The sequence below is a fragment of the Rattus norvegicus genome, chromosome 18 (assembly GCF_021556685.1).
Source record: "Rattus norvegicus strain SHRSP/BbbUtx chromosome 18, alternate assembly SHRSP_T2T, whole genome shotgun sequence".
Classification (NCBI taxonomy): Eukaryota; Metazoa; Chordata; class Mammalia; order Rodentia; family Muridae; genus Rattus; species Rattus norvegicus.
In genome coordinates, this window is record NC_141551.1 from 64,482,407 (window position 1) to 64,506,282 (window position 23,876).

At 41.6% G+C, this 23,876-nt stretch overlaps 1 long non-coding RNA gene across 2 annotated transcripts in view; it reads left to right on the top strand.

The window, feature by feature from the left end:
- The first annotated feature begins 2,243 nt into the window (after positions 1–2,243).
- LOC108348808 (uncharacterized) overlaps positions 2,244–23,876 on the top strand; it is a 36,914-nt gene continuing 15,281 nt past the window's right edge. Inside the window, exons 1-3 of one of the 2 annotated variants that reach the window (XR_015642632.1) lie at positions 2,244–2,387; positions 6,107–6,169; positions 17,956–18,863. This is a non-coding gene — a long non-coding RNA (uncharacterized LOC108348808). Of the gene's footprint in view, positions 2,388–6,106; positions 6,170–17,955; positions 18,864–23,876 lie in introns of those variants that run through there. The other variant, XR_015642633.1, reaches the window with a different exon arrangement.

Sequence of the window (23,876 nt, forward strand, 5' to 3'; positions counted from 1 at the left end):
TAAGTACTTCAGTGAAACTAGGAAGGTATTTAAAAGAATAGGCCTCCGCCTACCTAGCACTGATGTTTATGGACCACAGCAGTATGGCACAGTAACCCTGAGGCTGCAACAGTGGCACCACCCTTTATGGTAATCATCAATCGACAACCAATGATCTCTAATTGGACTCAAGACTTGCTAAGCAGGAGGGAAACCATGCCTGGTACTGGGAATCTAGCTAAGTCTGCAGTTCTGTGGAAGTCGTGATTATCGGAGGAGAATCTACAGTCACTAACTTACTAACATAATCCCTGACAAAAATCTATAAACATTTGTCCTTGTACCCACAGATAAGTGTAGTTTTTCATCCCTCATCAAGAAAACTTCTCTTTACAGCTGAGGGAAACGATTATAGTAAACACATCTTCAAAACATTCCTGTACATGAGGCTCAGTGAACTTTGTAAAGGAGGAGGAAGAAAGATTTTAAGAACCAGGGTTTTAGGGATTTTGCTGGGAGATTGTCTCTCCTAGTAATATTAGAAGCTATACGTATAAAGTCTCACAGATAGGCTGCTCAAATGTGAGGTGACCAAGGGTGACACCAGTGGACACACCAAACCGGACAGAGACAAGCCTATGAGGCCTTGGCCCTATGCAAAGGACTATGGGTAACTGAGGAAAGCTGGGAATAGGAGAGGTGTTCCTGCTCAGGGAAGATTCCACCAATTGGTTGTCCAGCACCAAATGATCAGCCCTGAAAACACACTTACAGGTAGCATGATATCCTATTCAATCGGTTATACATACGTGTGTATGTCTGTGTGTGTGTCTGTCTGTGTGTGTCTGTGTCTGTCTGTGTGTCTACCTGTGTGTGTCTGTGTCTGTGTGTCTGTGTGTGTGTGTCTGTCTGTGTGTGTATGTACTAATACACATGCAATAACAATTAGTAAGTTAAAAAAAGGCTGTGAATTTAAAGGTGAGCAGGAGGAGTATATGATGCATTTTTAAAAAGACATAGAAAAAGGAAAAATAAAATGCAAACTAAAATTAGCTTAAAAAACAAATTGCAAAGTGGTTGGGGGATTATGGAGGAATAGATCTCTGTACTGAGTTCTACTTTCTACGTCCCGAATCTCCCTTTTCATTGGATGGCAGCTCCCCTCCTTGAATTGCTCTCCTCCGAAGCTGTCCCTGACATTAGACTGGAGGGAGCTTCCTCCTGGGTAAATCCAAGCTAAGTGAGCTTTGCATCTTGAATGCCCCATAATAAAAATATCACTAGTCACGGCAATAATCCTGGGCACTGAAAAATTCTTGCATGACAAAACCCTTTATGGTTTCGGGTTTATTAATTAATTTATAAAGCAGAATCTTTGAATGATTTAATTAAAAGAAATTATAAACAGTACCTGCTAAGAAAGAGTTGATTTGTGTGATAAAGTCGGATAACATAAATAATAGCCCCCAAAGGTATCTACAACCTTATGCCTCAAACCTTTTGTGGTTCTTTCATGTAACAAGTGGGACTTCATAATACGATTAGGGAGCTTGGAAAAAATTATGTTCTGGGCAAGTAGAGTGCATCACAAAGATTCTCAGGAAAGATATACAAGAGGCATCAGGGTCAGAAGACAAGGGCATATCATGACAGGAGACAGGTGGGACTTCTGTAGCCACAAACCCAGAATGCTGACTGCTTTGGGAGTTGGTGGTAGCAACGTGTGGATTTCTTCTGGAGTATCCTAAAGGAACCAGTCCTGTCTATACTTTTTTAGCTCTGCAAAACTCAGTGTAGACATCTCCTTTCTAGAACATAACAGTAAATCATATTGCTTCAAGACATGGTTTATGATGTTTTTGTTACAGCAACAATAGTAAACTAACACATCCTATGTATTTTAAAGCGAAGATTTTTTTTTAAAGCTAGGGCTGTCAAGTATCATGGTACTACCCTGTAGTCCCAGTACTTAGGGGTCTAAGCTAAGGGTTTACATGAGCCTCTGAGTTTGTGATCAGCCTGGGAAAACATAGCAACATCACCTCTTAGAAAACGAAACGTTCCTTTTTTTTTCTTTTTAAAAAATACAGCTAAATTTTCAAATACATATTTTCAGAAAAGCTTGGTTCATTTAGATTCCATTTGAAACAGGTCTTCTAATGAATTTTCTATATAGCTGTCCAACTAGCTGTAAGAGTTCATAATTTACAACTTTTTTTCCCCCTCAGATTTCTGCCAGTCCCTAGAGATTTCCGTAACACACTTCCCCTCCACGGGTAAGCAACCGGCATGCACGCAACAGGATTGCCCAAACTCTCTTCAGAACAGCGGTTCCTGCCCTCAGACTAATGGTAACTTGCAATAGGGCCTCTGAAGAAGCCTCTAAATCCTTAATCTTCAAGCTGCAGGTAAGAAAATTTGGCCTCATTAGACTCCCAGAATCCCCTGAGAAACAGAGGCAGGCGGCATCATTAAGTTCTCTGTTAAAGAGAGAAGGAAGAGGATGTGTCGTGAAGCCGAGAGCCGTCTTTCGGATGTTTGCTTCTTACTTTACCATCCCCCACACTTTATAAGCTATTTCCAATGCCCCTTCCTAGGCTCTTGATTAATCTCAATGTGGATAAATCGCGAGAGTTCACTGCGTGATTTAGGATTGGCTATCAGAAGACGACATAAAGGCCGATGTTAAAATAACTAAAGAGAAACACATTTTAAAAGCGTCCTCCCTTAAAATTCCCAAAGGTCGGTGCCCTTAACCAGAGAGGCAGGTGTTAGATGACAGTGGACGCCTAGAACCCTTTGCAGATGGCAGCTTATAATTCTGGCAGTGCAATTTTCGGTTAATATGGGCTTTGAGATGCAAGAGTTATGTCCGACAGCCTTGTGGTTGATTCTAAATGTGATTTTTTTTTTCACCAAGCTGCACACAAAGTTCACAGTTGATCATCAGAGTGGCTGAAATTTCCTCCAGGAGGCTGATTCTGGAGCTTACTATCTTTGAAGACGCGTACTAGAGAGTGACAATATAATTAATTTTAATAATTATATATAAACCATGGAAATTATTGCTAGCTGAAAGACCTAAGTGTCACTTAGTTGTTTGGTTGGTGTAAACTAGATGCACAGAACTAAAATTTGAGGCTATTTTTTTATCCATTCCCTTCTCCTTTTTCCCTTCCTATCTTTCTTCCTTTCCTTTAAGGCCCTTTGATGTTACAATACCTGTTACAAAGTAGCAGTCAAACCCCCAAATTACAAATTAAAACAAACAACCTTTCGTCAGGAATCTGTGGACTGGGCTCAGAAAGGTGTTTTTTCTTCCCACCTCACACGAGATCTCTCTTACAATTGAGCTCAAAAGGTTTCTGGGGATGAAATATTCTTAACAGATCTTACCATCATAAGGCGAGGAGGTTGGAGTAGATAACTGGAGGAATTTGGTGCCCACCCCGGTCCCTCTCTCTGTCCTTTTTCTTCTCCCGGGTTACTTTGTGTCTCTTTGCTGGGCTGCTAGATTCCAAAGGTGAGCTCAGGTAAAGAGCTAGCTGTTATGAGTGAGGAGTCAGTAACCTTCCACAAGCATTTGTTTGTTTCTATACCACTGATTCAACTCAGAGCCAGTACTGGAGGGGGGCACAGCAGAAGGACAACTGGCGTTGCTTGTGCCCTGGCCACCCCATTCGACCTGCCCTTGGGGGTTGGAGGTGAGGTGGTGCAGACTCAAAGATGCAGACTCCGGGAGCAGGGAAAAAGCAAGCTCATCTGAACACCGCCGCAAGCTCCTTTAATACCCTCCACCTGCACTCCCATTGGTCCCAAGAAAACGTCTCTTCTAAAGAACAGTTCCTGATTGGCTGACATTGTCTGTACCAGATATCCTTGGTCACTCAGGCAGTCCTCAATTAGGTTCTTCTGTAGCGGATGTTTTTGCGGCTGCACGCCCCCGTGGATACATAGAGGTGGCCCTGCCACTCCTGCTACAAACTGGGAATCGTGACTCACTGAGACCCACAGTCTAGTACAGTAGCTCTTAACCTGTGGGTCACAACACCACAGGGATCGCATATCAGATACCCCACATATCAAATAGGTACATTATGATTCATAACAGTAGCAAAATTACAGTTGCGAGGCAGCAATGAAATAATTTTATGGTTAGGGGTCACTATAACATGAGGAACTGTATTAAAGAGTCATAGCATTAGGAAAATTGAGAACCACTGGTCTTCTGCATAAATGGGGCTATAGAAGAAATAAATCTTATTTCGTGCCTCACAGTAAAGCTATATTTATAATATCTGTTGGAAGGAGGATAATTTAAAGTCCTGTGTCAGTATTTAGCTATGTGACTAACATAAATGAACAAATTAATTTGCATTTTAGTGGCCATGTCTTATAGTTGCTAAAACAATAATGTTCATCAAGTTCATGGACGCTCCCCTGATTCTACTCATTTCCTATTAGAGGAAATTTTCTTCTTAGCCTCTCGATTTTTAGCGTCGACTCTTCACAGACAACATTCTTGGACACTGCCTATGAAGCACTTCAGGAGATGCCTATAGCTTGGTCCTCCTCTCAGCTGCGTCCAAGAGAAGTCTTAGAACCTTGCAGTCGTTTATTCTGCCCATAGCACTTTACATAGACTTGTATCATCAAACAACTACCCTGGTACAGAATTTGGGATCAATCCACACATCCTTGACTGAATAAGACAGTAGATGTCTTGTCTCAATGCAGATTTGATTTTCCCCTTAATTTGAATCAGCAAGCCACGTTTATCACATCAAATCTACTTTGACAATATTACTCTTTGGGTTCACCTTAGGATATGTATTGTCTTAAGCTAGAATATGGCAGAAGAGTGAAAATGTGTAGCCACATAATATGTTTGGCTTGAGGAAAATTTTCCCTTTGTCATCAGTTAAGGCTATTCAAAATAATCAAGCAGGAAAAAAAAATCTTGTTAAATTGGAAAATAAAAGTGTCACCCAAGGTAAATGAAGTGACTTAGACTCTGCTATTAACTGCCTTCTGTTTGGGGGCCTGCGAGTGGTCGCTACACAAAAGAAATTGCCAACCGCCATGGTTTTCATCTGTGACTGGAATATACTGATAAAATGCACTCGCATTTTCTTTTCTTTCTTGGGTTATTGGTGTAATTCTGCTCCATTTGTAGCTAAGTTCGAGCCAAATCTATAAAGTCACTTATTCTAAAGAAGCCAGGTCTAAGAAACAGGAAAGTTGACTACACCGATAAAATGTAGCAAACTCAAAGTACACACAGGGAATGGAGTGAAGATTTCATTTGTACTCATTGCAGAAAACTTAGTAAGCAGAAGCAAAAGTTTTTTATTGTCTTGTCTATGAATGACTATTCATAAGTACAAATTAATATTTATTAAAATGAACTTAGCACTTCAGTGTAAATATGGCTATTGTAAATAACGACCCTTTATTATCTTCTCCTTGCCTTAATACCTTTCAAATTTTAATCACCGCTGTAAAGTAACAGCCTCAATTTGCCAAGACTATATAAAAATAAATATCCATTTATGAGTCCAAGTTATGCTTTACAAATTGCTAACCACGTAAAAGGCTTTTGTCTGTAGAATGGATGAGTACTAATTGAGAGAGTGGGGGAAACCCATGATTCGGTTTCTTTACTGTCAGGAACGGTAAATCCATGGCTACCGGATAGCATAAGGGTTTAGACCTTGCTATGTCCTGTCCATGCCAAGGGTGGTGACATTTCTTTGTGGGGGGAGGGACCAGCTTCTAAGATGGTTTATAAGAAAAATGATTCAAAGGGTGATGGGAATTTCTTGTTGCAAAAACATCTGTCTTGTCAAGACACTAAGACATTTGGAATTTTTCTTTTGAGTTCCCTTTATTTGAGTGTTTTTTTTCCTTTCAATTTTCCTCTGGAAGTGGAAAAAACAAGTACCCAATAATCCTGGGAAAGGGAGCATCAAAGTAAAATCATTTTAAATAAATTGTATAAATTTTAAAATTTGTAAATTTTGTAAATCTTTATAAAACCAATAATGGAAATTACTTTCTCAAAAGCCAAATTAGCAATTATTTTTCACTAAAAATGTATCTTATTTTTTCCTTTTGTTCCTAATAGAGGAGAAAAAGACGAAATCTAGAGAGTTCCAGTGGAACCAAAGCTGTGATCAATAACAAGGAGGCAAGTATGTCTTTGCCACAGGTTCCCAAAGCTGACACTGTACACTGGTGCGTCACCTTGGTGATCATACAGAGAATTATGACACATGGGAGCCAATGATAAAAGGAAATGTAATATGAAAAAAATCTTCCTAAATATTTCCAAGTAGTGCTGTTTAAAGAAGATTTAGAACTAGTTTTAGACTTTATTTCAAGTAACAGATAGATGCTGCCTGCAGTATTAAGCCCCAAGGTCTTTGTCATAAGACAGGATGTGGTTGGGGTCAGACTGACCTGGAAGTCCTGACTGGCTACCACAAAAGCTTGCCTTATGATTAAAGTAGAAACTAAATGCTTACCTCATAAGTAATCATAATATTTAATCTTTATGGAAGCCAATAATGAAAACCAACAAAGCCAAATTATTTATCACTGAAAATTTACCTTTTTCTCCTTTTTTCTAAATATACCTACAGTAGACATAATCACTAAATGCATCAATGTAGACATAATGACCATCCTTGTTTATGAATATGACTTATAGAGTAATTTACAGAGATCAAACATATCTCTATCTTCTCTGTTTTTGCCTTTCTGTTTTGTGTATGTATGTACTCCTGTGTGTTCCTGCACATGAACTTGTGGAGAACAATGCCGGCTCTCAGTCTTCTCCCACTGTCCACCATTTTTCTTCTTTATATTTGTAAACTGGATTCCTCACTGTCTTAAAACTCATCATGTTGTCTAGGCAGCACCTCCAAAATGTTCCCAAAGTTGAGGAGCCTTAGTGTCTCATTTGATTTTATTTGTATTTAAACTAGAGCTCTAGGAGTCTGACTCCCTACCTTAAAACAAGGAGGAAGTATGAGCCAATGGCTTTAAGTCCTCAGGATCTCCTTAAAACATGTGGCTAGACAGACAGGAGTCTTATTAGCTACATAATTTAAAAAGCCAGTCTGGGGTTCCCCTTTTACCAGACTAGGCCTCTCCCCATTAGTTTCCCCCACAGTTGTTCCTTGTTTATAAGGCCATTAGATCCCCACAGGTGTTCTGCGTCCAAGGCCATTGACTGTGCTTCTTAAACGCTCTGAAACACTTCTGAAATCAAACGGTGGGGTGCGGCAGCCTTCCATTTTACAGAGTGTTCAGCCCATCAGTTGTGCTGAGTGAGAGACAGAGCTCATGTCTTCCTGCCTCAGGAACCCTGGGGATTGTGCTCCTTCCAGGCTGCTCAAGAAAGGCCCTTAAGCAGGAAGAGATGGTGCTTTCTTCATTTCCTTCTCTCCTTACCCAGGACCCATTTTGTGAGGTCCAAGAATGGATCTCAAGATTGTCTCTGTCAAAATCTACTTACTTGTAAAATTTCACCCCTGTTCTCCTTCGATCTGTCTTGTCCAGAGCCTATGGACACCAGTAGCACCAGGCAATGGTGGCTCTCCCATTTCAAGGCTAGAGGCCAATTCTCTTTGTTCCTCTACACCACTGATTACCTGCATTACACATACTCTCTCCTGGACAACAGTTTTACCTCAGTATTCACCTCACAATCTTCTCGTTCCTAATATTATGTTATCTCCTTTGCTAGATTCTTCTGGAAACAATTACTAGTAAGACACTCCATGATCCATATCTGCCCCTATTTTCTTCCCTCTAAAATTCTCCCTAGGTGATCTTGCCCAGGACAATGGCTTTAACTATATTTGCATAGCTTGTATTTGCATAGCGTGTATTTGCATATCTGACCTGAACTTGTTCTCCACCCTCAGAATTCTTCCCAGCTGACAATTTTGCAACTTGCACTCTAAATACGTCCTCAACAGAATGCTGATTTCCACCCTTAAACTGCACCTCCAGCCATTGACTCCATTTGGATATTACTTACCTTGGGCAAGTTCCAACACTGAACTAGTTTTGACTTTCTTAGACTGAGTGCCCAGGTCCTGTTTGTCCTACTTTTACAATATCTTTGGAACACAACAGCTTCTCCATTGCTGGCAGCTAGTGTTCCAGTTCATGCCTCGTCCACCCAGCTTGCCACAGTAGCTCCCTAGTTAGCTTCCCATCTCCCACACATCACATTCCTCCCTAAAGAGAAGCCACCCATCCCACAGCCCTGTGACTCAAGATCAGGAGAGCCTTGTAGTAACCTAATTTATCTTGAATCTGTTTCTCCACTATGCTTTTTTCTTGAAAAGTAGAATCTAAACATTTTAAAATCATTTTTTCTGTCTTCTGAATTACTAGGCTTATATGGGAATCATTAATCATGCTGAATTAAGAGATTAATTTATTCTGGTTAGAAATGAAATAAGTGTTGTCTTAGTTTGCTTTTTATTACCGCGGTGATACACATCATGATCACGACCAAATGCAACTTCGGGCGAAAAGGGTTTATTTTCAACTTACACATTACAAGTCGTCACTAAGGGGACTCAGGGCAGGAGCCTGAAGACAAGAACTAACACACAGACCATTGGAAATTACTACTACTTACTACCTTGCTCTTTCTGCTTTTTCAGTTTGCTTTCTGCTACAACCAGGACCACCTGCCTAAGCATGGCACCAAGCACAGTGGGCTAGGCCCCTTTACATCAATCATTAGTCAAGAAAATGCACTCATAAATTTGCCTTCAGGTCAGCCTTAGAGAGGAATTTTCTCAGTTGTGTCAAGCTGACAACTAGCTATTGTGAAAGGGTTGAATGGGAATACTTGTGTGTGTGTGTGTGTGTGTGTGTGTGTGTGTGTGTGTTAGGAATAAGCCTTGTCTTTGATTTATCAAAGGCTACTTGCACAGAAGGTTGGATGATTTCTTTAGAAAATCAGTGTGGTTTTTCTCTGCGACTCCTTTTGCCATCATGACCCCAAACAAAGGGGCCCAATAGGTATATATCTGTAAAAGTGGATCATGTTGTAAGACATTTTGTTGCAAAAGGAGTGGGGGGGGGAGTGTACTAGTTAGTTTCTGTTACTATGATTAAAATTTTCTACCCACAGCAACATGGGGACGGAGAGGTTCATTTCATCTTATATTCTTAGGTGACAGTCTGTCACTGAGGGAGATCAAGGAAGGAACTGAGGCATGATAATGGAAGCAGGAGCCAAGAAGGAATGCTTCTTCCTGCCTTACTCTCGACTTACTCATAGGTTCCAGCTCAGTTTGTTTCCTTACACAGCCCAGGACTGGCTGTCTAGGGTTGGTCCCATCCACAGCAGGCCAGGCCCTCAAACATGAGTCATCACTAAGACATTGCACACAGACCCAGGCACAGGCCAATCTGATCTGGGCAATCCCTCAGCTGAGACTCCCTGAGATCACTGTAGGCTGCGTCAAGTGGACAGCGGAAGCTCACAAGCACAGGAAGAAAAACTTCCATTGCTTTTGGTCCACCATGATTTGGATGAAGGCCTGAGAGAGAAACAGAGGCTGAAAAACAAATATGCCGGAGCCTCTTCTGTGTCTCCTCATATCCCCCAGTGGAAATCACACCACTTCTGGGAGGACAGGGCATTCCTTCTGTTTGTTTTGTGAGTCTCCAAGAAGATACTGGAGCAATCCACCCTGTTTCCATGGATCTAGACAGCAGAGTGCAAGGGCTGGTAATGAAACATTGATGAAGTGAGTGTCCTAAAGCATCTCATGGCTCTGCACTCCTTCAAAAGTACTTGGAAAGTCCAGCATGCCTTGTGGAAGGACATGCACGCAGGGTGATGGTGCTTCTGAGATTTCGGAGCATCGGACCCATTACTGTGGCCTTCTGAACAAGTTGCCTGAGCCGAATCCCAAAGGAAAATAACTTCCTGTCTCAGCTATGAAGGGCGCATCAAAGACGGATGTGTAGCTAAGTCACCTGAGAGGACTGAGTTCAAGAAGGAATGGGGCAAAAGGATACCTGCTATAAGTTTCCTCTGGGGATGCCAGCAGGATGCTCACCAACCAGTTTAACGATGAGAGAGTCACAACAGCACTTACAGTTAGTTCACTTGCTAACTGAGTGTCCCCTTCAGCTCATAAAATCCCAAGTTTATATGACTTTCACCATGGACCTCGAGAGTACCACAGGGGGTGAGGTGTCTTGCAATGGTATAGGGTGGATGTTAATGGCCATTTGTAAATATTATTGGTAAGTCAGAAACCAGCCTGTGAGTTGGATATTTTGAGTCTTTCCCTCATACTATGCTCCTTGCTTTAAATTGGCAAACTTAGTCCAATAAATATATTGGCTTGTATAGTGACAGGCGGACATCTCATCTCTCCAGTTTCTTAATAGAACTACAATAGCTTGGGTTGAGCATGAGAAAAGACGGTTGCTTTTCCCACACTAACAGAAGGGAAGTCGAACGTGAGAACCTCTTAAAGCTTGATGCTCAGATCAAGGCGTTGGCATTGTGGCCATACATTTTGTGACTAAACACTAAGCAGTCATTCCGCATCTACGAAATGAATCCAAGTTTCCAAAGCTTTAAGAAAAACGATTAGCGAAATCCCTAGCTTTCTACAATAGGCAAACCAGAGTTTCTCTTAATTTGTTGCTCATCGTTGGGGCCTATAAACTCAAATACTTATTAACGCTGTAAATATGCCTTTTTACTGGCTGGCTGACAGCTCCCGTGCTTTCTGCACTGTCTCCTTAAACATTTATGAGTGCTCATGAATATGCAAATGTACGATATAATGTCTGCAAATGGTTGCAAGTACAAATGCTATGTTAATATTTCATACGGTGATGGGGCAAATCAACAATCATAAATTTTGAACAAATATGCTGCCTCTTTAATAACTAATGAGGCAGTCCGTGGAGCACGAGATTTGGCATTTAAGACTAAAAATGGTAGTTCATGACAGCCCACCCCTCAATGCTACCACTTCTAAAGTTTCTGTAGGTTGAAGTCCTTCCAGGGTGATTTTGGCTAGGAAGTGGAAAAGGTATGTTTGAGGAGAGACAGCTCCTAATACTTATTTGAAAGACAAATTCAAACTCCATGCCAGGAAATGAAAGGACATACTCAAAAGTGGACACAGGCATATGCTGATTTGGTGCTCCCACCAAGAGAGCTGATGAAGGTATGAACAGCAAAGGAGAGAGTAAATGTCTAAAGGAAACAGAGATGAAGACAGTAATCAGGAGGTTGATCTCCTTGGTCCTCCAAGGAATCATACTATGCCAATGGTTTGACATTAGTGTGAGGCCTGCCTTGGGGCTCTGAGCTTATAGTACAAGACTTCAGGGGCAGGTAACTTTAGGGGTAGGTGCCCATGGAGGTTGCTCAGACATAAAAATGCTTTAGCAAACCTGATGATCTGAACTTGACCCCTATGACCCAACTTCACCAGATTGTCTATGATCTATGTACATAGCTGTTCCTCTCTGTCTCTCTGTCTCTCTTCTGTCTCTCTGTTTCTCTAATACAAATATAAAACACACGTATGTATGTATGTATGTATGTATATATGTATGTACATACTGTACATACGCACATACGTATGTATGTATGCCACTCCATACGGTCCTTTCTTTAGACTAACAGTTTTTTAAGAAAATAGTAGTTTGGTCAATAAAACATTGAAGCTAAAATTTATATTATGGGTCATCTGTGAGTCTCTCTTACTTTTCCCGCTGCTGTGAGAAAATACCCTGACAAAAGAAACTTAAGGAAAGGAGGAAGGGTTTATTCCTGATTTTTGACTCCCAGTCTGAGGTATTGCCCTTCCTGGTGGGGAAGCCTAAAAGTCAGAAGCTTGAAGTACCTGGTCTGTAAAAACCCAACAGAGCATTGAATGTGTATGTCAAGTTTTCTCCTTTTGATGGAGTCCTGGATTCAAGCCCAGAGTGCAGCTGCCTATTTTAGGATGGGTCTTTCCTACCTCAGTTAACCGAATCAGGATGATCTCTGCAGCCATCCTTGCGACTTCACTCCTAGGTGACTCTAAATCTTATCAAGTTACTGATAACTTAACTACAACACATCCGTCAACTTGACACCCAAGCTTATCACTTTGTGGTCGTCAGCTTCTCTTTTCCTCATAAGGTCTTGGCCATCTCATATGGGAAAAATACATTCATCCAACCTCAAAAGTGTGAATAGTCTTTCAGAAATGCAGGTCAGATATTCAAAACAGATCGAAATATCAGAAAGAGGCTTAGAGTCACACATGTCTCCCTGATGTTGATCTATGTATAAATAGAGTGTAGTAAGGTCATTTCTGAATTCAGATTTTAAAAGAGATCATGGTCTTTCCTTTGGATGAAATTCAAGGCGTTCAACAACCTTTCTGCTTTGTTTAATTATTGGTAGAGCATTAGTGGCCATTTTGTAGCTCTGACAAAGCAGGATTTACATTAGATTCGATAAACCAGTGTCTATTGGTTTATAAACTATCATGTGTAGCCCGGAAGAACTTTCAAAAACAATTTTGATGTAAGCTTAACTATTTACCATTCATTTGCTGCTTTGGGAACCTACCACACTTTCAGTGTAGCGTTACCATTTTCGAAGTATTTGTTTCTCCATATTATTTCATCTTCACATTCAAGAGTTGCCCTGGAAGTAGGTATATGCATTCCATTTTATAGATCTCAAAAAATAAACCTTGGGGCTGGAGAGATGGCTCAGCAGTTAAGAGCACTGACTTCTCTCCCAGAGGTCCTGAATTCAATTCCCAGCAACGACATGGTGGCTTACAGCCATCTGTAATGGGATCCGATGCCCTTTCTGGTGTGTCTGATGACAGTGTGTGTGTGTGTGTGTGTGTGTGTGTGTGTGTATAATAAATTTTAGAGAGGGGGATGTTCCCATCAGATTAGCCTGTAGGCAAGCCTATGGGGCATTTAGAGAAAAAACAAAATAAATGGAACAAAGCAAAACTATTTTATAGTAAGGTTACCTGTTGGAGGGGAAAATAGAATAAAATTGATGATTTAAAGGCATGAAAGCTGGAATTTGCCATTATCTACAAAACAGTCTTATTCTTCACTTCCAGAAGTGGTTTCTTAGTTATTGGGACATAATGACGAATTTGATTTTCTCTTCTTTTATTCAAGTTCTAGATTTGGTTATTCAATTCTCTTCATTAGTTGGATCCCCATCCAAGTAAGAAACAGAATACTTAGAGGTCAACAGTAGTCTCTCAGATGCTATGTTTTATGCTGTGGTAGCAAATATTAAAACCCCCTTAAGCAAGATCCTTACTACAGTTATATGTCCTGTATCTTAGCCATGAAAAGAAGAACAGTTATTCACAGCTATGATACAGTGGCACAAATGTGTTCCCGCGCCCGAGTGCACACACACACAAACACACCACACACACACACACACACACACACACACACACACACACACACACCTTTAGGAATGGGGTCACTGTAGTAAGGAGAGTGATAAGCTCAGAGCCCACACACTAATGAACCATTTTATTCTGTGACAATGTGGTTTTGAGCGAGCCCCTTTCCCCTCGGAGCCTGTTTCATCACTTACAATGAGGAAAAAGAGTAGCACAGAGCTAGCCCTTAGCCTACAAGCCACCACATCCTTACCCTACCACTTCTAAACTTGATAAAAATACCTATGAATCAAAAAAAAAGTTGTACTTTGAAAAGTTACTTTTGTACTAGATAAAAGATTTCTGTTTGACAATTACTCATTCCCCGAGCCTGAAAACAAATCAAAGTGTAACCAATTTTGTTTTCTGTGCAACTGCATGGACTCTTCTCCTAGCCCCGGTATCTCCCTTGCACTTAAACACCTACTCAATAGTTGTTTGGAAACAAATTGGCAACATCAGCGTGCTCCACCCGCAAATGTTTCTGAGTGTTTTCTCTGAAACAAAGTTTTCAAAAAAGAAAGCTCCCGATTCCATTATCACATCTGAAAAGTCAGCAACTTCCTAACATCATCAAATATTCCATGTTCAAGTTTTAATGTCTCATGGCTTTTTAAAGATAGATTGCTTGTTCAAGTCATTCCGATGAGGTCAGAGCAGATATGTCTAATGCAAGGACTTTTTCCTGCTGATCAAGCAGTGACTTCAGTCTTTTTCAACAGAGCTCAGCAGGGGACCTTGCTGCTCAGGTCAGAACTACCACACAGAGGAACTGAAACCAATTTGCTATGGCTGGACTGGTGTTCCTCGGAAGCCCACTCTGGCCAAGGCCTCATGAGTAATTGGGAGTCATTAGTGGGAATCCTATATTAAAAACAAAACAAAACAAAACAACAAGAAAAAAAACCAAACTTGTGTTCTTTTCTGCTATGATTGATTTTTAAAAAAGGAACATATTTTTTGAGCTATTCATATTTTAAAAATCAAGGCTTGTATGCATATCACCAGGGATCTAGAGGATCTCAATCACGTTTTTGTCACATACAAGCGAAATGCATGAAAATTATTTTGATCCTACCATGTTGTAGCTGACCCACCTGTTAAATGGAAGCCTAGTTTAAAAGACTTTGGTGAATATCTGTAGACATAATTTAAATAACTGATAAGCATTACAAACAACTGATTGTCAGAAAAATTAGATGCTATAGGCTTGCATAGGCATGGTAGGGCAAGCCTGTAATCTCAGTGGTCCGGATTGGATTTCTGGCGGTTGGATTTCTGTGAGGATGCAGCCAGCTTTGTCTATGTAGTGAGTTCCAAAACAGTCAGAGCTATACAGTGAGACCCTGTCTTAAAGCCTCCCACCATCCCAAAAAATCCTAATGACTAACAATGAGTTGATATTTCTAAATTATTTTGGTGTTTATGTTACTATATTATTTTATAATGTTACTGTAATATCAGTTAAGGAAATCAGAATGAAAATACTGAGTATCTACATTATTCTGGAAACTTCATCCCTTGTGAAAATGGGCATTTCCCTTTAAACTGTAGGGAAAAAAAACATCTTGACTTGCAATGGAAATAAATTTGCTAAGGTAAAAGGTGGAGCATCCCTCACCTTGAGGACTGGAGAGGGGTGGAAGACAGGACTAGAAGACACAGCCCCTACTTGGGTCTTGAAGTCCTGGTGGCACATGACTGTAATCCCAGCATCTCAGTGTTTGAGCCAAGATGATAAAAAGTTTAAAGTCATTCTTGACTTCATGCAAGGTCAGTCCAAAATAGAATAGAGATACAGGAATATATAGAGATATATTCAGGGAGATTAGATAGATAGATAGATAGATAGATAGATAGATAGATAGATAGATAGATAGTTAAGGTGATGGTTTGTATGCGCTCGGCCCAGGGAGCAGCAAGATTAGAAGATGTGGCCTTGTTGGAGTAGGTGTGGCCCTGTGGGCATGGCTTAAGACCCTCACCCTAGCTGCCTGGAAGCCAGTCTTCTCCTAGCATCCTTCAGATGAAGATGTAGAACTCTCAGCTCTGCCCGCACCATGCCTGCCTGGATGCTGCCCTGCTCCCACCATGATGATGGTGATAGACTGAATCTCTGAACCTGTACCCCAATTCCAGTTAAATGTTGTCCATTCTGGTAAAACCATTCTGGAAATCAGTCTGGAGGTTCCTCAGAAAATTGGACATTGAACTGCCTGAGGATCCAGCTATACCTCTCTTGGGCATATACCCAAAAGATGCCCCAACATATAAAAGAGACACGTGCTCCACTATGTTCATAGCAGCCTTATTTATAATAGCCAGAAACTGGAAAGAACCCAGATGCCCTTCAACAGAGGAATGGATACAGAAAATGTGGTACATCTACACAATGGAATATTACTCAGCTATCAAAAACAACGAGTTTATGAAATTCGTAGGCAAATGGTTGGAACTGGAAAATATCATCCTGAGTGAGCTAACCCAATCACAGAAAGACATACATGGTATGCACTCATTGATAAGTGGCTATTAGCCCAAATGCTTGAATTACCCTAGATCCCTAGAACAAACGAAACTCAAGACGGATGATCAAAATGTGAATGCTTCACTCCTTCTTTAAATGAGGAAAAAGAATACCCTTGGCAGGGAAGGGAGAGGCAAAGATTAAAACAGAGACTGAAGGAACACCCATTCAGAGCCTGCCCCACATGTGGCCCATACATATACAGCCACCCAATTAGACAAGATGGATGAAGCAAAGAAGTGCAGACCGACAGGAGCCGGATGTAGATCGCTCCTGAGAGACACAGCCAGAATACAGCAAATACAGAGGCGAATGCCAGCAGCAAACCACTGAACTGAGAATAGGACCCCCGTTGAAGGAATCAGAGAAAGAACTGGAAGAGCTTGAAGGGGCTCGAGACCCCGTATGTACAACAATGCCAAGCAACCAGAGCTTCCAGGGACTAAGCCACTACCTAAAGACTATACATGGACTGACCCTGGACTCTGACCTCATAGGTAGCAATGAATATCCTAGTAAGAGCACCAGTGGAAGGGGAAGCCCTGGGTCCTGGTAAGACTGAACCCCCAGTGAACTAGACTGTGGGGGGGAGGGCGGCAATGGGGGAAGGGTTGGGAGGGGAACACCCATAAGGAAGGGGAGGGGGGAGGGGGATGTTTGCCCGGATACTGGGAAAGGGAATAACACTCGAAATGTATATAAGAAATACTCAAGTTAATAAAAAAAAAAAATGTTGTCCATTATAAGACTTGTCTTGGTCATGGTCTCTGTTCACAGCAATAAAACCCCAACTAAGACCCTATCTATAATAGATAGATAGATAGATAGATAGATAGATAGATAGATAGATAGATAGATAGAACTCTGGAATGATATACGATCTAGTAGTAGTAGAAAAGATGGAGCTGGTCAGTTTTTCACATTGGAGTAATAAAGAAGACAAATGGTAGCGCTCAAATGCAGTGAACAGAGAAGTATGACATTTTTAAGGCATATCTGTAGGGAGCGGCGTGGCAGCTGTATGATAATGAGGTGAATCTGGCACCCTCCTAACAACAGTACTGAGCATGCGTGGGGTTTTGCACCTGCCATCAGTCTGGCTGGGGCGGTACTATGCTAAATGGAAGTTCATGCCGCACCAATCTCTGGAGGACAAGTAGCTGGGATGGCAGTGGGGTGACTCGTGCCCCACCAATCCCTGAAAGAAGATTAGCATACTGTTGTGTATATAAGCCGAGCGGCTTTGCCGCTCAGCGAGGTAACATTTGAAGCTGTAACACTTGGAGCTGTAACACTTAGGGCTGGCTGCCGCCGCCTCCCTGTATCAACAATGAAGGTGTCCTGCAGTAAAGGCTGTTGAGAAGAATCCAACCGTGTTGCGTCTTCCTTGCCGGACGAGGTGGGCGCGACACATATCCTGACAATTTACCTAGGAATTGCAGTGAAGAATGATGGCTAATACTGGCTAGCAGCTTGACAGGTTCTAGATTCATCAAGGAGACAAAACTCTGAATGCACCCGAGAGGAATTATCTAGATTAATTGCCATGGGAAGACCCATCTTAACTGTAGACGACACTATCCATGGGCTGGTGTCCTAGACTAAATAAAAAGTGAACAGTGAGCTGAATCCTAGTGTCCATTGCTTTGCTTCCTGTCTGGACATGCAATTTGACCAGCTTCCTCGTGTTCCAGACACCATGACTTCTCTCCTAAAATCAACAAACACACCCTTGAGTTGTTAGCAACAAACAAGGCCCCCTTTCCCCACTCAGGTCACCTCTGTGAGAGTCTTTATCATGACAACTGACAACTGATACAAGGGGTGTGCTCAGAATTACCAGAGACCTTAATGAAACTCAATGTCGGAAAAGCCATTCCTGCCCTTCGCCCTAATGAACTGTCTGTTTGAAACTCTAGAGCTGTGAACTCATGGGTAATTTCCTGAATGTTTCCTCAGCTTCCTGCTGCGCCCAAAGCTTGCTTCCTGCGCCTTCTCTCTCCCAGAAGAGGAAGAAACAACAACAACAAAGAAGATTAGGAAATGATGACACAAAGGATGACCTCGCTTCTCTTAATTCTCCATTCAGTCTCATATCTTTGCTTTCGTGATAGGGCACCAATTAATCAATTAAGTTTGAAATTGTGGTCCAGGTTGATTAATTATTTCTCTCTGTGTGTCTCTGTCTCTTTGTCTCTGTCTCTCTCTCTCTGTCTCTGTCTCTCTCTGTCTCTCTGTCTCTGTCTCTCTGTCTCTCTCTGTCTCTGTCTCTCTGTCTATGTCTTTCTCTGTCTCTGTCTCTCTGTCTCTCTCTCTTTCACTCTCTCTTGCTCTCCTTCTCTCCCCTCCCCTTTCTCTGTATGTAGAAGTATGAGTGCCTGTGTACATTCAGAGGTATATGCTTGTGCGCATTGATGCTTATAGAAGTCAGAGGTCAACATCATAGACCAGCATACACTTCATATACACCATATACTTTGCCTTACATTCTTTTGAGGCACTGTCTCTCAGTTAACCTGATTTGGTTTGAGTGTCTCTGAGATTCTGTCTCTGCCTCCCCAGTGCTTGGATTAAAGTGTCCATTAACACCCTCAGCTCTTTTATGTGGGAACTGGGACCAAACTTCAGTCCTTCTCTTTGCACAGCAAGCACATCAATGGCTGAGCAGTCACACAGCCCTTGAGTTTCTCACCCCTTCTCAACTCTGTGAAGCATCACCTTTTCTTGTCCCGTAGAGTCTGAGAAAGTTTCTCTGTTGCTAGACTGTGGTGTGCCTTGTAGATGAGGTATTTCCCCCTTTGTAAAGAAAATCAAACCACCTGACAAACCACAGGGCAAGACAATAAAAAGTGTGAAACTTCTCCTCATACTGGAGCCAAGGAGACTTTTCTTTCAAGACCATAGTCCAGAAGCTTCTACTTCTGACTTCAAGCCAGACAATGACTCTGGAAGCCAGGAAGTTCTAATTTGTTCTGCTCCATTTGAACTTACCATAAGGTATATTAGAAGCTCAAGAAAAATATAATACAATTTAAAATGACGTCACTTCCTGATGTCATTTTAGGCTGAACTAGGGGGCAATTGCAAAAAGTAGAATTCAGAGGCTCATGCGAATCCACACGCCCAACTGGCCTTGATGCCCTCCACCTTAGCCAGAAGTGTCCTCCTGTTCCCTAAAGGGCCAGGCTTTCCCAGGCTGCCTCTCCAGACAGAGTCTGCAGTGACCATGGTTACAAAACTGTCTCCTCTGTATCTAGAGCTCTCCTAGGATGATGCTATTTAAATTCATTGAGCTCGATGCCTCATTTGTAAAGAAGGACTAATAATGACTCCCTCGGTGGGTAATTATAAATGTTAAATTACAACATGAGAAGTTATTAATTAATTACAGCCATTATTATTTATAACAATGATAACAGTAAGACAGATCATTTAGCACCTAACATACTAAAGAGTGACGCCAAAAACATTGAGTGAAAATCAGGCCGTAGGAACCATTGGAACAAACAGTAGTCCTGGTCCTAAAAGCAAAGGTCCCTGCTGTGTCCCACATACAAGCTTTGGTTGCTAGGTTGAGGGGTTTGGTGTGAGACTAGAGGGGGATTTGCAGGTGAAGTATTTGTCAGGCTTCAACGTTATATACCACTGAAAGGAGAACTTGTAAAGTATTTCAAGGCCAAATTTGCTCATCGCAAGAGAAGCAGATTAACTATTAACCTTGCATCTACTACTGGGCTTATCATGTTATCAGCACATGACGTGTTCTCACTAGATTACAAGTGAATAAAGGTTGACACCAGGTCATGTGCTCTGACTTGTCCAATAACAAGGTCAGGTATCTAAAGTCCTAAACAGTTGTTGTTTGAGTGCCAGTCAAAAAATACTGTGTATTTTTCCTATGTATCATTCATACTCCAGTACCTTTTAAAAAGGTATTTGTGATGGGTTAACATATAAAAATACTAAGGAGTTGGGAATCCTATTAGTCGAAGGTAACAATAAAGGCATTTATTAATAAAATGCGGTGTGCCAAATTGTGAGGAGTCACCTTCACAGAGAATGGAGTCTTGTGACAACCATAACAAAATTCATATGAAGCTCAAGAAGAAGTAAGACCAAAGTGTGGATGCTTCAGTCCTTCTTAGAAGGGGGAACAAAATACGAACAGGAGGTAGAGGGTGGAAGGGACTTGGGAGGAAGATAGAAGGGAGAGGGGCAAAAACAGGGAAGGATCAGGTTTGGGAGGAGATGGGGATGATACACAGAGGGTCAGGAAATCGAACAGAGGGGTGTAGCAATGGGGATGGAGAACTGGGAGTAGCCACCGGCAAGTCATAGGTGCCAGGAAAGCAAGAGGCTCCCAGAACCCAAAGGGGTGAGATTAGCTGAAATTTTCAGATGCCCAACAAAGGGGAAGGAGAATGTGTACAGACCTTATCCAGATATTAAGCAAGGCCCCCAGGTTGGGGGATGGGACTGCCCACTCATCTCCACAAATTGTTGACCCAGAATTGCTCCTGTCTAAAGAAAATACAGAGACAAAGTGTGGAGCAGAGACTGAAGGAAAGGCCATCCAGAGACTTCCCCACCTGGGGAGCCATCCCATATACAGATATCAAATCCAGACACTATTGAGGATGCCAAGAAGTGCTTGCTGGCAGGAGCCTGATACAGTTGTCTCCTGAGAGGCTCTGACAGAGCCTGGCAAATACAGAGAGAAGGGGGACCCCAACCGAGGAGTTAGAGAAAGGACTGAAGGAGCTGAAGGGGTTTGCAACCCCACAGGAAGAACAACAATATCAACCATCCAGATCCCCCCAGAGCTCCCAGGGACTAAATCACCAACCATGGAGGGACCCATGGCTCCAGGAGCATATGTAGCACAGGATGGCCTTGTTTGGCATCAATTGGAGGAGAGGCCCTTGGTCCTGTGATGGCTCAATGTGTAGGGGAATGCCATGGTGGAGAGGTGGGGGGCACCCTCATTGAGACAGGGGTTGGGGGCATGGGGTTTCCAGAGGGGAAACTGGGAAGGCGGAATAACATTTGAAATGTAAATAAATAAAATATCCAATAAAGACAAAAGGAAATAGGAGTCAAATCTAGACAGAACATGTGGCTGATTGCTGGGTGAAGGTTTCTTCCTTCCTCTTTCCTTTCTTCCTTTCTTTCTTCCTTTCTTTCTTTCACTCTTTCTTTCTTTCCTAAAAGAGTGTGTCCCTTAACTGGTCAACTAATTAGAAAGAAGTTATAGGGTAAGCTTGGAGTGTTCTATTTGGATAAGGATGAAAAGAACTCAGGGTTGGATTTCATTCTGGTCACTATGACTCAGAATGTCAAGCTAGATTTTTCTGAAATGGGGGCAACTATAAAATCAGGGAGTTGCTCAATCAGAGCTAAGCTTTGAGAAATGTGATTGGAAGTCTGCAACTGATGTCTGTCCAGTGGGTAAGCTCAGGAGTCAGTGAAATGAATGCATAGCTTTCAAGGAGCATCGCCCCTCTTATGGCTTGAGTGTGGAATCATTTATTTGATAAGTACTTGGCCCCCAGCTAGTGACATTGTTTTTGGAAGTTATAGAATGTCTGAGTCTCATGACAAAGCTGGTAAATGTAGGTCACCATGGTCAAGGTTTTGAGGGCCATAATCTAGCCTAAGTTCTGTAGGCTTCTGATTCTCTACTCATCTTGATGTGAACAACTTCCATCACATGATAATTCTACCTGGACTTCTGCCATGCCTTCCCCCACAGGATGGGCTGAAACTGTGACCCAAAATCAACCTTTCTTGCCTTAATTTTGTTTTTGTTACTTTTGTCATGGCAACAAGAAAGGGAACTAATAGTTCCTTCAATATCATGTTAGGTTTTCCTTAACTAAGGAAAAAGAGTCTAGCTAACTGATGAGCGTTCCAAGTTCAGCGAGATCAAAGGATGGACATAAAGTTTAAGAGGGAGGAAAATATATGAGTTTACCTTTGATTTCTACACATGCACATCTGGGTGAACACACTTACACTTACATACATGAACATAGGTATTTAACACACACACACTCATCAAAACAATTAAAAAGTAAAAGGAAGAATGAGAGAAGGAAGGAAGGGAGGGAGAGAGAAAGAGGGGGGAGAGGGAGGAAAGGGAGGGGAAGAGAAAGGAAGGGAAAGGGGAGGGAGAAGGTAGGGAAAGGGAAGGAAAAGGGAAGGAAAAGGGAAGGGAAAGACAGGACAGGACAGGACAGGACAGGACAGGACAGGACAGGACAGGACAGGACAGGGGGGATCTGAAAGGAATCTTTCAGAATGTTCACCTGAGACATATGCAGGGGCCATTTCACTTCTTGAAAAGGTACCGACTTGAGTGTTTGGATCTTGAAGTTATTGTATATACAGGGATCACTTTCCTCAGGCTCAGTCTTCCTGAATCTGTAACTTCTCCATCCCAGTTCTTCAGATATTTGATTCTAAAAACATGTAAATATAGTTAGAGAATTAACAACTGAAGTTTCCCACTTTGTCCTTGAGAGTCATAAGTAGAGTAAAAATTTGATGAGAATAAACAACAGCCTACTGTACACCTATTTAAAAAACAAAATTAGCCTGTCAAAGAGATGTCAAAGAGTGCTAGTTATTCATGACCTGGAGTACTAGTTATACATGTACCTTGTATTAAGTAAAAACCCAGAAGCAAAAGCAAACAGCACATTGTCTTACCTGTACATGCTCTAAAAAGGATGATTTCGACTGTTTTGTATGGAAGGCCAGGGCTAAACTTGTCCTCTTATCTGGCACTTCTTGGGAAACCTTGTCAGAGACCTAGGTTGTCTGAAAGGGTTCTGTCTGAAAGGTTGTCTGAATGGGTCAGTCTCCCATTATTGAAATAAACAGAGCCATATTAATCTCTTGGTGATTTAAACATACCTTTAATAGTCCACCACAAATATGCTTTAATATATTTTAATTATTAATTCTTGAGAACTTTGTACAATGTATTTTGATCACTTTAAACCCTCACTCCTTCCCTAATTTCTTCCAGATCCACTCTCCCATTCTCCCATTTTCTCCCCAGTTCTAACTTTGTGTTCCCACTGTCTTTTTTCCTCCCAACAAATATAGTTTATGTTGCCCATGTGCTCCTGGGTGTAGGGATATTTTTTAAAGCATAGTCAACCTACTAGGAGTAAAACCCTAATAGAAAACAGGCTCTTGCTTGGTCAGAAACCATTCATTTTTAATATCTCCTCAGTTAGATGGTGGGTAATAGTAAACGTGTCCCCAGTCTCTGCTAAAATGGCAACTGGCTTGATCTTACACAGATCTTGTTCTGCTAACTACAACTGCAGTGAATTCGTGAGTATAACAGACCTGTTGTGTTCAAAAAATGCCATAAAACAACGTTCTGTTGAGGCAGGCTTTTCATCTGTAGTCCAGGCTGACCTGGAGACCATACGGACCACAGAGTCAGCAGTTCTCCTGTTGCAGCTTCACAGATGCTGGGTTATAGGCATGTGCCACCACGGCCTGCCACAAATGCAGTTGTCACTTTAGCATAACTCGGCTCAGCATTTTCCCAAGACTTGACATTTTATCCTCCCTTTAAGCAACAATTTCATCTTTAAATTCTTTCTTCCCTACCATTTTAGCATTCATGGTTAAAAGCAATCTTCAATATTTTATTTAGCTTTTTTTCCCCCTCAAAATATCCTAGCGTTTCAATTTTCAGCATTTCCCTTTTCGATTCTGCCTACCAAAAAGTTCTGGGACATAGACAGGATCCTACCAAAGTCTTTACAGCTATAGTACAAGAACAGTGCTTATCTTATTGCCAATTCTATGTCTATCAAAGACGTCACAACCTTTACTTGTCTATATAGCAACAACAG